Genomic DNA, 18,408 nt, shown 5'->3' with positions numbered 1-18,408 from the left:
ACTTTAGTCCATTAAGCTAAAAAGTTCAATAAGACTAACTAGTGTGCAGTAGTAAATTACTAAGCGTAATTAAGCAACCAATAAGCCAAGTAATTGTCATTAGAAAATAACAATTAGTTTTACGTAGTCATAATATGCCAATTATGACAAAACTTAAACGTGTACCAAGTACGTAGCTTGCTTTAAACGACAAGTGACACTAACAGTCATAAAAGCAATTGGGGATTAAGTTAAGTAACTGAGTACTTACTAACACGTTGTAAGGTATTAACGAAAGTAATTAACATGAATTAAGATCCCAGAATATAATATAGCTAAGTACGCATAAATACGCAGTTTCATGAAAATAATAAGCACAAATATAAGTCGAAAAAGTCGAGTCGTTACAGGTTGCTTTGATAGTGGCTTATCATGCCCAAAGTGGAAAGTTTAACATTCTTGGATACAAGATATGATAATCATTTGAGGCAATCTCAGTTTTGTCATAATCCTTTATTTATAATTAACACATTTCCTAAATATCTATTGGTTGGTCAACATGTCATTGATGACACAAACTCACTTTAATCACAAAGCATGTTAGTATTCAAATTTGAACTTGTTTGTAATTAATTAAGTGTGTTAATGATGTCTTGATAAATTAAGTGTAAGAACCCGACTTCGTTATTCCAAAAACACACTAAATAAAAAATTTTCTGGACTAGTACATCTGGACGGCGTCCAAGATTCTGGACAGCGTCCAATAACAAAGGCTTGGACGGCGTCCCACCATTTGGACGGCGTCTCAATGAACTGCCAGGTTCTGATCTTGGGTTCCATTTTACACGAGCGGAAAACCCGCTTTACGATATTTTTAGACGAAAACCTTTTCACAACATATTATAATAAGTAACACTAAAGGATTTCTATCATCAAAACAAGTTTTACAACACCGGGCCCACAATGTCCCGTTTTACGAATTTTGTTCAAAATACAAGTTTCGACCCTAAGAGTTTAAATTCCAAACGACACCTAGAGCATGGTATTTGGGGTTAAATTACCCAAATCTTGGCCGAACTTCCAAAAGCTAACCCAAAAGCATCCCCTATCAAAATAAACGGGAGACCACTAATCCAACCGAATACCTTTTCCTTTGTCCGCGCCGGAGCCTAAAAAGGTAAACAACGAGAGGGTAAGCTAAAGCTTAGTGACTGCAATAGTTATACATATACATATATAATATACCGACTTGCATACACTTACACACACACCGCATGTTCGCTAGTATTAACAGTTAGCATACAAACTCCAAGTATAAGCTAATCACCTCCAATTACCATAACTAGCATGAATCAATATAATATACTCCATGACAATATAATATGCTACTTTACAACGTAAACATAAACATAAACAACTAGATGGTTAACCATTTTTGCGTCATAGTGCTACCGGCTCCGTGGTTCACACCATACGCAATGCTATGACGCTACCGGCTCCGTGGTTCAGGTCACTACGCATTTGAATCATACACTTTTATAGTGCTACTTGCCCCGTGATTCACACTTCGGTGCTACCGGCTCCGTGGTTCACACCTAATTTTATAGTGCTACCGGCTCCGTGGTTCATACTTTGATGCTACCGGCTCCGTGGTTCACATCTCAATTTATAGTGCTACTGACTCCGTGGTTCACACTTTATGACTCGTGCTATAGTGCTACCAGCTCTGTGGTTCACACTACAACACACATACCATGATGCTACTTGCTCCGTGGTTCACATCATAATACACTCACACATACTATGGTACTACCGGCTCCGTGGTTCATACCATAGCATACAAATAAATACACTATATACATACATGCATAATTACTCCACTCACCTTAACGCCGTTGGTGAATGTTAAACCAAGCTCACAACCTTCAACGTACGCACCTATTACATTTTGTATATAATTAATTAATCACACAATCAAGTTTGTCAACCAACTCACTCAACATCCTAGAGTCATTTTGACCCATGGTTCAATTCCGACCCATTTGCACACTTAACCCTAATATTGGGTCAACTTCACCAAAAACCCTAACTCTAGCCATTTATGGTCTTACTACACATATAATCACAATATTATCGGATTTTCACACTAACAAGACAACTTAGGCCATCAAAGACCCGTTTTACCCATTTGAGGTTTCCACACCCATTCGGGTCACCACATACCCAAATAACACCCACTTACATAACATCTAGGTGTGCTAGTAGTTAACTAACCAATTTAAGACTCATAAACACATTTAGAATTTCAAAACCCTAGGTTAGTCATCTTTGAGTCCTCATGACTCAAACTTACCCAAAAACCCCCAAATCACTAACAAATAGGTTTTATGTTCATCACTAGCCCAAACCCTAACCCTTAAACAATTTAAACTAAGGAAATTAAGTATAGGACTTACCACCACAATCAAAATGTAGCTAGTGCGGAGATGAACAACTTTAATGTTCGAGCGCTAACCCGAAACAAGCTTCTTCCTCTTCGATTTGAGCTTTCTCACACTTGAATCACTCTCTCTCTAGAATTGAAGTGGAAGAGGTTGGGTGGTTGTAAATGGAGTAAATGATGCTCCAAAACTGATCTAGGGCTTTAAATTCGGCCCCCATGTGAAATTTCCAAAATACCCATTTAAATATCTAAAAACAAGAAAGCTGGCCCGCCAGTTCATTTGGACAGCGTCCAAACTCCCTGGACGGCGTCCAGTCCTTCACACTGGGATGGCGTCACACCAATCTGGACGGCGTCCCAACCACCTGGGAAACAGGATCTTACAACTCTCCCCCACTTAAACCGGATTGCGACCTCGCAATCCAAGCCGCATGACAGGCAGGAAGATACACTAGAACAAATTCTTCGGGCTCCCAAGTAAACTCAGAACCTATACTACGACGCCATTAAACTTTAAAAGTTCTCACCTCTTTATTCCTCAATCTTTTCACTTTTTCGTCAAGTATAGCAACCGGCTCCTCAATATACTCTAACTTATTGTTTAGCTCAATTTCATCTAATGACACCCACGAAGAATCATCCGCAAGACACTTACGGAGATGGGAAACATGAAATGTATTATGGATCCCCGCAACTTCTTCGGGTAATTCCAAACGGTATGCAACTTAGCCAACACGAGCTAAAACTTTAAATGGGCCAATAAACCGAGGAGCTAACTTTCCCCGCTTTCGAAACCGAATAATACCTTTCCATGGCGAAACCTTAAGCATCACCATGTCACCTTCTTGGAATTCGATCATTCGCCTACGTTTGTCGGCATACGAATTTTGTCTATCTTGCGCCTTTTTCAAATGAGCCCGAATCATATCAATCTTGCTATTCGTCTCTAAAACCAAATCGGTACTCCCGATTTCCCTTTGACCCACTTCACCCCAACAAATCAGGGTTCGACACCTACGCCCATAAAGCATCTCATATGGCGGCATCCCGATACTAGTATGATAACTATTATTGTACGAGAATTCCACCAAAGGTAAGTGCTCATCCCAACTACCACCGAAATCAATAATACACGCCCGTAACATATCCTCTAATGTTTGATTTGTACGTTCGGTTTGACCGTCCGTTTGAGGATGGTACGCCGTGCTCAATTTCAATTGTGTACCCACATCTTCATGAAACTTTTCCCAAAACCGAGATGTAAAATGGGTATCTCGATCTGAAATAATAGATATAGGAACCCCGTGTCTCAATATCACTTCCTTGATAAACAACTTAGCTAAGGTCTCCGAGGATATCGCTTCCCGAATGGGAAGAAACAAAGCACTTTTTGTCAATCGATCAACTATCACCCAAATCGAATCAAATTGGGTTCTCGTCGTTTTAGGTAACTTTGTGATGAAATCCATGGTAATGTGCTCCCATTTCCACTTCGGGATTTCTAACGGTTGTAACTTACCATACGGCTTTTGGTGTTCGGCTTTAACTTGCAAACACGTGACGCATTGCTCAACATACTTAACAACATCACGTTTCATGCCCGACCACCAATACTCCTTCCTTAAATCAAGATACATTTTCGTCGCGCCCGGATGAATGGAATACTTTGACTTATGTGCTTCATCAAGTAGCACTCATCGATAATCCCCCATCTTAGGCACCCACACCCTTCCTTGAAAGGACAACAAACCAAGCGGGCCTGAAGTAATAAACTTCGATTGCCCTACAATTCATTCTTCGTGTTTGTTGTGAACGTAAGTTTTAATTTGAATCACACCAAGTTTTTCAAGAAAATCATTAGTAATAATAATACGTAACATTCCCAATCGTAACGCCGGATGTTGACTCTTTCGACTTAACTCATCCGCGACCACATTCGCCTTACAGGGATGATAAAGTATCTCACAATCGTAATCTTTCACCACGTCCATCCATCTTCGTTGACGATAATTCAAATCTCGTTGATCGAAAAGGTGTTTCAAACTCTTGTGATCTGAATAAATCGTAACCTTAACACCATACAAGTAATGGCGCCAAATTTTCAACGCATGCACAACCACCGCCATCTCAAGATCATGAGTTGGATATCTCGTTTCGTGTTCCTTTAATTGTCGAGAGGCATAAGCGATGACTTTACCCCTTTGCATTAGAACACACCCGAGTTCGTTTAAAGAAGCCTCACAATAGACCGTCATGTCTTCCACACCTTCCGGCAATACTAACACCGGAGCTTGACACAACTTCTCTTTTAACAATTGAAAAGCAATTTCTTGCTCGTTCTCCCAATTAAATCACGAATTCTTTCTCGTCAACCTAGTCAATGGAGAAGAAATCTTGAAAAAGTCTTGGATAAACCAACGATCATAACCGGCCAATCCGAGAAAACTTCGGATATCCGTAGGCGTAGTCGGTCGTCCTCAACTCTTCACCATTTCTATCTTCCCCGGATCTACTTGAATACCATCTTGGTTCACAATATGACCAAGGAATTGAACTTCCCTTAGCCAAAATTCACATTTGGAGAATTTAGCATACAACTTCTCCTTCTGCAACGTCTTCAACACACCCCGCAAATGATGTTCATGTTCCTTCATACTTTTCGAATAGACAAGTTTGTCGTCAATGAACACAATTACCGACTTATCCAACATATGTTGGCACACTCGGTTCATAAGACCCATGAATACCACCGGTGCACTCGTAAGACCAAAAGACATAACTACGAATTCAAAATGCCCATATCGCGTTCGAAAAGCCGTTTTCTCAATATCTTCCCCACGGACCCGCATTTGGTGATAACCGGACCGTAGGTCGATCTTAGAGAAATACGTTGCACCTTAGAGTTGGTCAAACAAATCGTCAATCCGAGGCAATGGATAACGATTCTTGATCGTCACTTTATTCAACTCCCTATAATCGATGCACATCCGCATACTACCATCCTTCTTCTTCACGAATAAAACCGGAGCGCCCCATGGTGAAGCACTCGGTCGAATAAAACCCTTCTCAAGCAACTCTTGGGTTTGATTTAACAACTCTTGCATTTCTGTTGGTGCTAAACGATAAGGAGTTTTAGCAATGGGAGTAGCTCCCGGAACCAACTCAATGCGAAATTCAACTTGTCTTTCCGCCGGAACACCCGGTTACTCATCAGGAAAAACGTCTTCAAATTCATTCGCCACTGGAATTTCACGAATGGGTGGTGGCTCATCATGAGTATCAACAACATGGCAAGAAAAGCCATGCCACCACCAACAAGGAAACGATGTGCCCGTGCAAAAGTGCATATCGGCACAAGTCTTCTTCGTTTATCACCATGAATAATTAACTCTCCCCCACTTGGGGTCTTCACACGAATAGATTTTTCATGGCATGGAATATCGGCTCTATTACGATCGAGCCGATCCATACCAACAATGATATCAAAATCACCCAAAGTCATCGGGATGAGATCAATTTTAAAGTTTTCGGCACCAAATAAAACATTAACATTTTTAACCCACATCAACAGCTAGCACCGTCTTGCCATCCGCTATTTCGACTTCTACCGGATGACTTAACTTAGCTAACGGTTTATTAAGTTTAGGTACAAATTTTGGTGACACAAAAGACAAGTTAGCACTACTATTAAAGAGTATCCTCGCTAGATTAGAGTTAACCATGAAAGTACCTGAGACAACTTCGTTAGATTGTTTGGCTTCATCATTCGTCATTAAATAATTGCGACCCCTAGCCGTACCCGCCGCCTTCTCCAATTTCTTAACATGTTCACCCCGCAAATCGGGACATTCCGGCCTTTTGTGTCCTTCCTTACCATAATTGTAACAAGTGAGCTTTGATGTTGAGGATGAATTTGTACAATCACGAGCCATGTGTCCTTGTCGTCCATAATTATAACATTTGGGTCCAAAGCCCCCGGACGCACCCTTCTTCACACTGCCAACACTCTCACTAGCACCCTTACTCTTTTTGTTAGATTGACTAGTAGCTTCAAACTTTCTTTTACCGAAAGTAATGCCACTCTTTCTCAACACTAGTGCCTCAAAACCTTTGGCCATATCGAACAATTCATCAAAAGTCTTCACCACGGTTATGCTAATCTTCTCCTGATAATTGTCATTCAAGATTCGATAGAAGTCCTCCTTCAACATTTTATCATTCCCGACATACTCCGGGCAAAATTGGGTCTTGGACAAAAACACGGATTTGAGAGTGTTCAAATCCATCGAACCTTGCCTCAAGGAATGCAACTCTTCCTTAAGCCTTGTAAGATCGGCCGAAGTTCGGTATTCTTTGAAAAACTCCGTCTTGAATTCATCCCACGTGAATTCCATGCATTGCTCTTCACCATAAACTTGGAGCTTTGCGTCCCACCACAACTTGGCATCGTCCCTCAACATACTACACCCGTACCTTGTCTTCTTATCGAGAGGACATTCACAAGTACGGAAGGCCCCCTCCATATCGGAGATCCAACGGGCACTCTTAAGAGGGTCTCTTTCACCTTCAAAGGTGGGAGGTTGAGAATCCTTGAAATTCTTATAGAAAAAGTCCCGTCTTCCCACATTATCTTTGTGAAGAATGGCCTTAACTTGTTCCTTTACTACATTAACTAGTTGCTCGTCAATTGTATCTTGAAACATCTTCTTAACATCCTTGAGGAACTCTCCCTTTTGACGTTTAAAGATGGCCTCAACCTTGGTCGTGAAATCGGCGCCCTCACTTGTACCCCCATTATCATTTTCGGGCCCGTTTCTCATCTTCATTCTATAAAACGAAATAGATTAAACAACGAAACGAAAGGACATAGCACATAAGTATATACATATACATCACACTACCCCATCTTGCTCGACAATCGTCGTACATCGCTTGTTTGACACGATTTGAACCCGTAACAATGGTAGCTAATCATTGTTACGCGAGCACGTCGCATTAACTTGCTAGTACAACGTCTATCTCGCTTGATGATTGCTAAACACAACACAAAAACAATTAGCGCAAGGTTAGTTCACATAAACCTAAGCACTAACAATTTTCGATCCGACCCAAAGTCCTACAAGTCCCGCATAAAGCGCATACACAATAAAGTCTAAGTCTAGGCACCTATCTCAAGTCGCCTAAATTCCTTAGACCATGCTCTGATACCACTTGTAAGAACCCGACTTCATTATTCCAAAAACACACTAAATAAAATTTTTCCTGGACTAGTACATCTGGACGGCGTCCAAGATTCTGGACGGCGTCCAAGATTCTGGACAGCATCCAGTAACAAAGGCTTGGACGGTGTCCCAATGAACTGCCAGGTTTTGATCTCGGGTTCCATTTTATATGAGCAGAAAACCCGCTTTACGATACTTTTAGATGAAAACCTTTTCACAACATATTATAATAAGTAAAACTAAAGGATTTCTATCATCAAAACAAGTTTTACAACACCGGGCCCACAATGTCCCGTTTTACGAATTCCGTTCAAAATACAAGTTTCGACCCTAAGAGTTTAAATTTCAAACGACACCTAGAGCATGATTTTTGGGGTTAAACTATCCAAATCTTGGCCGAACTTCCAAAAGCTAACCCAAAAGCATCCCCTATCAAAATAAGCGAGAGACCACTAATCTACCCGAATACCTTTGCCTTTGTCCGCGCCGGAGCCTAAAAAGGTAAACAACGAGAGGGTAAGCTAAAGCTTAGTGAGTGCAATAGTTATACATATACATATATAATATACCTACTTGCATACACTTACACACACACACACACACACACCGCATGTTCGCTAGTATTAACAATTAGCATATAAACTCCAAGTATAAGCTAATCACCTCCAATTACCACAACTAGCATGAATCAATATCATATACTCCATGACAATATAATATGCTACTTTACAACGTAAACATAAACATAAACAACTAGATGGTTAACCATTCTCGCGTCATGGTGCTACCGGCTCCGTGGTTCACACCATACGCAATGTGATGACACTACCGGCTCCGTGGTTCACGTCATTACGCATTTGAGTCATACTCTTTTATAGTGCTACCTGCTCCGTGGTTCACACTTCGGTGCTACCGGCTCCGTAGTTCACACCTAATTTTATAGTGCTACCTGCTCCGTGGTTCACATATTATTTTATAGTGCTAGCGGCTCCGTGGTTCACACTTTACGACTCGTGCTATAGTGCTAGCGGCTCCGTGGTTCACACTACAACACACATACCATGATGCTACTTGCTCCGTGGTTCACATCATAATACACTCACACATACTATGGTACTACCGGCTCCGTGGTTCATACCATAACATACAAATAAATACACTATATACATACATGCATAATTACTCCACTCACCTTAACGCCGTTGGTGAATGTTAAACCAAGCTCACAACCTTCAACGTACGCACCTATTACATTTTGTATATAATTAATTAATCACACAATCAAGTTTTTCAACCAACTCACTCAACATCCTAGAGTCATTTTGACCCATGGTTCAATTCCGACCCGTTTGCACACTTAACCCTAATATTGGGTCAACTTCACCAAAAACCCTAACTCTAGCCATTTATGGTCTTACTACACATATAATCACAATATTATCGCATTTTCACACTAACAAGACAACTTAGGCCATCAAAGACCCGTTTTACCCATTTGAGGTTTCCACACCCATTCGGGCCACCACATACCCAAATAACACCCACTTACATAACATCTAGGTGTGCTAGTAGTTAACTAACCAATTTAAGACTCATAAACACATTTAGCATTTCAAAACCCTAGGTTAGTCATCTTTGAGTCCTCATGACTCAAACTTACCCAAAAACACCCAAATCACTAACAAATGGGTTTTATGTTCATCACTAGCCCAAACCCTAACCCTTAAACAATTTAAACTAAGGAAATCAAGTTTAAGACTTACCATCATAATCAAAACGTATCTAGTGCGGAGATGAACAACTTTAATGCCCGAGCTCTAACCCGAAACAAGCTTCTTCCTCTTCGATTTGAGCTTTCTCACACTTGAATCACTCTCTCTCTATAGAATTGAAGTGGAAGAGGTTGGGTGGTTGTAAATGGAGTAAATGATGCTCCAAAACTGATCTAGGGCTTTAAATTCGGCCCCCATGTGAAATTACCAAAATACCTATTTAAATATCTAAAAACAAGACAGCTGGCCCGCCAGTTCATTTGGACGGCGTCCAAACTCCCTGGACGGCGTCCAGTCCTTAACACTGGGATGGCGTCCCACCAATTTGGACGGCATCCCAACCACCTGGGAAATAGGATCTTACATTAAGCATGTAGTAACATTAAGTATGTTGCAATACATCAAGTTAATCATGTTGAAACTTATTCATAAACTTAATATTAGACTTAAACAAACCTATGTGTGTTAATGTTTCATTGTCTTTTAAGTTTATTAGATTATGACATTTAACAATTTATCCAAAGTAACACATGCATATAATGAAGTAGTCCAAATACTAGTTCCATCTAGTAACAAATAGCAAGACAAGTTTGATACATATACATATTAACTTAGTACTTATCATTTAGCACTTAGCACTTAGTCAAATAATACATATGTATTAATAATAAGTAGTAAAGTAATATTCATGTAATGACTAGCAAGAGATCATTAAATAATCTTAGAATTAAGCATATAGTGATAACATATCATTAAACTAAGATTAAGAATTTTTACTTGCAAAGTGGCATTTGCAAGATTAATGTATAAACATACATTAATATCCAACACATGTACAAGGAAAGAGCAATTCTTGTTTGGGACTTGCTGACCATCCTAAGTATGTCGAGATACATTTTAGATGTACATGTTTTCCTATAACACTTATGTGTTATCCTTAATTTAGGATTAATCATCATTAAGGTGTTATTAGGCGTGATTAACCAAGATTAGTATTCTAGTGACCAAAACTCCTTTGGGAATGAAGGAGGAAACTATCCTACGCATGTTTGAACAGGTTTCGTAAATTATAGATGCCCGGAAGTGGTCAAACATTTTTCGATCGAAATTCGAACAGAAGGTTTCTGTGGTTGATCCACGGTCAGCCATGGAGTCGACCGTGCATCCCTAATTTCGTAAATTCGGGTGCAGGTCTCCACGGTCTGACCTACGGTCGACCGTGGTTCACCCGTGTACCATGTTTCACATTTTATGCTTTCTTTGGTTTTTGGTTATTTGCTAGATCATGTGTGGATTAGTGAACTTGATGATTTATGTCAAGATGTCTACCATCACTTTTTGCTACGTGCACATGTCATCATCAAAACACTTATTGTTATGGGTTAAGATTAGTATAGTCATTAAGCATAATTCCATGTTAACCCACATTATCCCTCAACATTCTCCCCCTTTTTGATGATGACAAACACATAAGTGATGGTGGACATTTATCTATAAATACATGCAAGTGTTAACATCATTTATCCAACTTTCTCCCCCTTTTGTCGAAGCAAAAAGGTTAGCTCCCCTGGAACTAAGCTCGCCCTAAGACAAATGCTCCCCCTTGAACCGTACATGGTGGAGAAATAACAACCACAACACATAAAAACACACAAATTTTTCATTTATTCTTAAGAAGAAGTGCACACACAAACACCAAACATGGTGAGAACCGATAAAGAAACAAACATAGAGAGCAAACACTCTTATTGAAGATAACATGCAAAGTATCTCGCAAGAGATCAAGATAATGGCACATGCCATGCGCTTCATTTGCATGAGTTGCTTGTTATCGAGGACATCATTTTGTGTGAGTTGCTTGGGGTATCACACGAAGAAGAGTAGTTAACAAGTAGACCAAGATACTTGAAGATACGTGTGAGACGTGCCCCATAGGGAAGTGGTTGTAAAGGATCCTTTTTCAGATCGTTCATTCGGGAGGCTATTAGTGAAATGTCCCGTTCTTATTGATTAAAAACGTTCCATATTAATTGATTTCATTGCGAGGTTTTGACCTCTATATGAGACGTTTTTCAAAGACTGCATTCATTTTTAAAACAAACCATAACCTTTATTTCATAAATAAAGGTTTAAAAAGCTTTACGTAGATTATCAAATAATGATAATCTAAAATATCCTATTTACACACGACCATTACATAATGGTTTACAATACAAATATGTTACATCGAAATCAGTTTCTTGAATGCAGTTTTTACACAATATCATACAAACATGGACTCCAAATCTTGTCCTTATTTTAGTATGCAACAGGGAAGCTCTTAGTATTCACCTGAGAATAAACATGCTTTAAACATCAACAAAAATGTTGGTGAGTTATAGGTTTAACCTATATATATCAAATCGTAACAATAGACCACAAGATTTCATATTTCAATACACATCCCATACATAGAGATAAAAATCATTCATATGGTGAACACCTGGTAACCGACATTAACAAGATGCATATATAAGAATATCCCCATCATTCCGGGACACCCTTTGGATATGATATAAATTTCGAAGTACTAAAGCATCCGGTACTTTGGATGGGGCTTGTTGGGCCCAATAGATCTATCTTTAGGATTCGCGTCAATTAGGGTGTCTGTTCCCTAATTCTTAGATTACCAGACTTAATAAAAAGGGGCATATTCGATTTCGATAATTCAACCATAGAATGTAGTTTCACGTACTTGTGTCTATTTTGTAAATTATTTATAAAACCTGCATGTATTCTCAATCCCAAAAATATTAGATTTTAAAAGTGGGACTATAACTCACTTTCACAGATTTTTACTTCGTCGGGAAGTAAGACTTGGCCACTGGTTGATTCACAAACCTATAACAATATATACATATATATCAAAGTATGTTCAAAATATATTTACAAAACTTTTAATACATTTTGATGTTTTAAGTTTATTAAGTCAGCTGTCCTCGTTAGTAACCTACAACTAGTTGTCCACAGTTAGATGTACAGAAATAAATCGATAAATATTATCTTGAATCAATCCATGACCCAGTGTATACATATCTCAGTATTGATCACAACTCAAACTATATATATATTTTGGAATCAACCTCAACCCTGTATAGCTAACTCCAACATTTACATATAGAGTGTCTATGGTTGTTCCGCAATATATATATAGATGGGTCGACATGATAGGTCAAAACATTGTATACGTGTCTATGGTAACTCAAGATTACATAATATACAATATAAGTTGATTAGGTTATGGATGGAATAGATTTATTACTAACTTTCACGTAGGTAAAATGAGTAGTTTTTATCAATCTTGTTTTACTCGCCATTTCTTCGTTTCTAATCCGTTTTGAGTGATTCCAGTGGCCACGGTTTTGTATTGAACTTAACTTTATGAATCTAAATAGAAAAAGTATAAGTTTATTGTCAGAAATATAAGTTACAAGTCGTTTTTGAAAGAGGTAGTCATTTCCTTCGAAAGAACGACATCTTGATGACCATTTTGAAAAACATACTTTCACTTTGAGTTTAACCATGATTTTTGGATATAGTTTCATATTCATAAGAAAAATTATTTTTCCAGAAGTATAGCTTTTAAATCAAAGTTCTTCTTAGCTTTTAATTATCCCAACCAAAACAGCCCCCGATTTTACTACGACGGCGTATATCCAGTTTTATGGTGTTTATCGTGTTTTCGGGTTTTAAATCATTAAGTTAGCATATCATATAGATATAGAACATGTGTTTAGTTAATTTTAAAAGTCTAGTTAGAAGGATTAACTTTATTTGCGAACAAGTTTAGAATTAACTAAACTATGTTCTAGTGATTACAAGTTTATAACGTTGAATAAGACAACTTTTTATGTATGAATCGAATGATGTTATGAACATCATTACTACCTCAAGTTCCTTGGATAAACCTACTGTAAATGAGAAAAATGGATCTAGCTTCAAAGGATCCTTGGATGGCTTGAAAGTTCTTGAAGCAGAATCATGACACGAAAACAATTTCAAGTAAGATTTCCACTCGAAATAAGATTGTTATAGTTATAGAAATTGAATTAAAGTTTGAATATGATTATTACCTTGTATTAGAAAGATAACCTACTATAAGTAACAAAGGTTTCTTGATCTTGGATGATTACTTGGAATGGATTTAGAAAACTTGGAAGTAAACTTGCAATCTTGGAAGTATTCTTGATTTTATGAAACTAGAACTTTTGGAATTTATGAAGAACACTTAGAACTTGAAGATAGAAGTTGAGAGAGATCAATTAGATGAAGAAAATTAAAGAATGAAAGTGTTTGTAGGTGTTTTTGGTCGTTGGTGTATGGATTAGATATAAAGGATATGTAATTTTGTTTTCATGTAAATAAGTCATGAATGATTACTCATATTTTTGTAATTTTATGAGATATTTCATGCTAGTTTCCAAATGATGGTTCCCACATGTGTTAGGTGACTCACATGGGCTGCTAAGAGCTGATCATTGGAGTGTATATACCAATAGTACATACGTCTAAAAGCTGTGTATTGTACGAGTACAAATACGGGTGCATACGAGTAGAATTGTTGATGAAACTGAACGAGGATGTAATTGTAAGCATTTTTGTTAAGTAGAAGTATTTTGATAAGTGTCTTGAAGTCTTTCAAAAGTGTATGAATACATATTAAAACACTACATGTATATACATTTTAACTGAGTCGTTAAGTCATCGTTAGTCGTTACATGTAAGTGTTGTTTTGAAACCTTTAGGTTAACGATCTTGTTAAATGTTGTTAACCCAATGTTTATAATATCAAAAGAGATTTTAAATTATTATATTATCATGATATTATGATGTACGAATATCTCTTAATATGATATATATACATTAAATGTCGTTACAACGATAATCGTTACATATATGTCTCTTTTCAAAATCATTAAGTTAGTAGTCTTGTTTTTACATATGTAGTTCATTGTTAATATACTTAATGATATGTTTACTTATCATAATATCATGTTAACTATATATATAACCATATATATGTCATCATATAGTTTTTACAAGTTTTAACGTTCGTGAATCACCGGTCAACTTGGGTGGTCAATTGTCTATATGAAACCTATTTCAATTAATCAAGTCTTAACAAGTTTGATTGCTTAACATGTTGGAAACACTTAATCATGTAAAATAACAATTTCATTTAATATATATATAAACATGGAAAATTTCGGGTCACTACAGTACCTACCCGTTAAATAAATTTCGTCCCGAAATTTTAAGAAGTTGGAGGTGTTGACGTATCTTCTGGAAATAAATGCGGGTATTTCTTCTTCATCTGATCTTCTCGTTCCCAGGTGAACTCGGGTCCTCTATGAGCATTCCATCGAACCTTAACAATTGGTATCTTATTTTGCTTAAGTCTTTTAACCTCACGATCCATTATTTCGACGGGTTCTTCGATAAATTGAAGTTTTTCGTTGATTTGGATTTCATCTAATGGAATAGTGAGATCTTCTTTAGCAAAACATTTCTTCAAATTCGAGTCGTGGAAAGTGTTATGTACAGTCGCGAGTTGTTGAGGTAACTCAAGTCGGTAAGCTACCGGTCCGACACGATCAATAATCTTGAATGGTCCAATATACCTTGGATTTAATTTCCCTCGTTTACCAAATCGAACAACGCCTTTCCAAGGTGAAACTTTAAGCATGACCATCTCTCCAATTTCAAATTCTATATCTTTTCTTTTAATGTCAGCGTAGCTCTTTTGTCGACTTTGGGCGGTTTTCAACCGTTGTTGAATTTGGATGATCTTCTCGGTAGTTTCTTGTATTATCTCCGGACCCGTAATCTGTCTATCCCCCACTTCACTCCAACAAATTGGAGACCTGCACTTTCTATCATAAAGTGCTTCAAACGGCGCCATCTCAATGCTTGAATGGTAGCTGTTGTTGTAGGAAAATTCTGCTAACGGTAGATGTCGATCCCAACTGTTTTCGAAATCAATAACACATGCTCGTAGCATGTCTTCAAGCGTTTGTATCGTCCTTTCACTCTGCCCATTAGTTTGTGGATGATAGGCAGTACTCATGTCTAGACGAGTTCCTAATGCTTGCTGTAATGTCTGCCAGAATCTTGAAATAAATCTGCCATCCCTATCAGAGATAATAGAGATTGGTATTCCATGTCTGGAGATGACTTCCTTCAAATATAGTCGTGCTAACTTCTCCATCTTGTCATCTTCTCTTATTGGCAGGAAGTGTGCTGATTTGGTGAGACGATCAACTATTACCCAAATAGTATCAAAACCACTTGCAGTCCTTGGCAATTTAGTGATGAAATCCATGGTAATGTTTTCCCATTTCCATTCCGAAATTTCAGGTTGTTGAAGTAGACCTGATGGTTTCTGATGCTCAGCTTTGACCTTAGAACACGTCAAACATTCTCCTACGTATTTAGCAACATCGGCTTTCATACCCGGCCACCAAAAATATTTCTTACGATCCTTGTACATCTTCCCCGTTCCAGGATGTATTGAGTATCTGGTTTTATGAGCTTCTCTATGTACCATTTCTCTCATATCTCCAAATTTTGGTACCCAAATCCTTTCAGCCCTATACCGGGTTCCGTCTTCCCGAATATTAAGATGCTTCTCCGATCCTTTGGGTATTTCATCCTTTAAATTTCCCTCTTTTAAAACTCCTTATTGCGCCTCCTTTATTTGAGTAGCAAGGTTATTGTGAATCATTATATTCATAGATTTTACTCGAATGGGTTCTCTGTCCTTCCTGCTCAAGGCGTCGGCTACCACATTTGCCTTCCCCGGGTGGTAACGAATCTCAAAGTCGTAATCATTCAATAATTCAATCCACCTACGTTGCCTCATATTCAGTTGTTTCTGATTAAATATGTGTTGAAGACTTTTGTGGTCGGTATATATAATACTTTTGACCCCATATAAGTAGTGCCTCCAAGTCTTTAATGCAAAAACAACCACGCCTAATTCCAAATCATGCGTCGTATAATTTTGTTCGTGAATCTTCAATTGTCTAGACGCATAAGCAATCACCTTCGTTCGTTGCATTAATACACAACCGAGACCTTGCTTTGATGCGTCACAATAAATCACAAAATCATCATTCCCTTCAGGCAATGACAATATAGGTGCCGTAGTTAGCTTTTTCTTCAATAACTGGAACGCTTTCTCTTGTTCATCCTTCCATTCAAATTTCTTCCCTTTACGTGTTAATGCAGTCAAGGGTTTTGCTATTCTGGAAAAGTCTTGGATGAACCTTCTGTAGTAACCAGCTAGTCCTAAAAACTGGCGTATGTGTTTCGGAGTTTTTGGGGTTTCCCACTTTTCAACAGGTTCTATCTTTGCCGGATCCACCTTAATACCTTCTTTGTTCACTATGTGACCGAGGAATTGAACTTCTTCCAACCAAAATGCACACTTTGAAAACTTAGCGTACAATTCTTCCTTCCTCAATACTTCTAACACCTTTCTCAAATGTTTACCATGTTCTTGGTCATTCTTTGAGTAAATAAGTATGTCATCAATGAAAACAATGACAAACTTGTCAAGGTATGGACCACACACTCGGTTCATAAGGTCCATGAACACAGCTAGTGCATTAGTTAAACCAAACGGCGTGACCATAAACTCGTAATGACCGTAACATGTTTTGAAAGCAGTCTTTGGAATATCATCTTCTTTCACCCGCATTTGATGATACCCGGAACGTAAGTCAATCTTTGAATAAACAGACGAGCCTTGTAGTTGATCAAATAAGTCATCGATTCTCGGTAGTGGGTAGCGGTTCTTGATGGTAAGTTTGTTCAACTCTCGGTAGTCGATACACAACCTGAATGTACCATCTTTCTTCTTGACAAACAAAACAGGAGCTCCCCACGGTGATGTGCTTGGTCGAATGAAACCACGCTCTAAAAGTTCTTGTAATTGGCTTTGCAGTTCTTTCATCTCGCTGGGTGCGAGTCTGTAAGGAGCACGAGCTATTGGTGCAGCTCCTGGTACAAGATCTATTTGAAATTCAACGGATCGATGTGGGGGTAATCCCGGTAATTCTTTCGGAAATACATTGGGAAATTCTTTTGCGACGGGAACATCATTGATGCTCTTTTCTTCAGTTTGTATTTTCTCGACGTGTGCTAGAACAGCATAGCAACCTTTTCTTATTAGTTTTTGTGCCTTCAAATTACTAATAAGATGTAGCTTCGTGTTGCCCTTTTCTCCGTACACCATTAAGGGTTTTCCTTTTTCTCGTATAATGCGAATTGCATTTTTGTAACAAACGATCTCTGCTTTCACTTCTTTCAACCAGTCCATACCAATTATCACATCAAAACTCCCTAACTCTACTGGTATCAAGTCAATCTTAAATGTTTCGCTAACCAGTTTAATTTCTCGATTCCGACATATATTATCTGATGAAATTAATTTACCATTTGCTAATTCGAGTAAAAATTTACTATTCAAAGGCGTCAATGGACAACTTAATTTAGCACAAAAATCTCTACTCATATAGCTTCTATCCGCACCCGAATCAAATAAAACGTAAGCAGATTTATTGTCAATAAGAAACGTACCCGTAACAAGCTCCGGGTCTTCCTGTGCCTCTGCCGCATTAATATTGAAAACTCTTCCACGGCCTTGTCCATTCGTGTTCTCTTGGTTCGGGCAATTTCTAATAATGTGGCCCGGTTTTCCACATTTATAACAAACTACATTGACATAACTTGCTCCGACACTACTTGCTCCGCTATTACTCGTTCCGACACCATTTGTTCCTTTCGTTCTGTTAACCCCTGGTCCGTAGACCTCACACTTCGCCGCGCTATGACCATTTCTTTTACACTTGTTGCAAAATTTGGTGCAGAACCCCGAGTGATACTTTTCACACCTTTGGCATAGCTGCTTCTGATTGTTGTTGTTGTTGTTGCGGTTATTATTGTTGTT

The sequence above is a fragment of the Rutidosis leptorrhynchoides genome, chromosome 2, assembly GCF_046630445.1.
Source record: "Rutidosis leptorrhynchoides isolate AG116_Rl617_1_P2 chromosome 2, CSIRO_AGI_Rlap_v1, whole genome shotgun sequence".
Lineage (NCBI taxonomy): Eukaryota > Viridiplantae > Streptophyta > Magnoliopsida > Asterales > Asteraceae > Rutidosis > Rutidosis leptorrhynchoides.
This window is presented reverse-complemented; position numbering follows the sequence as displayed.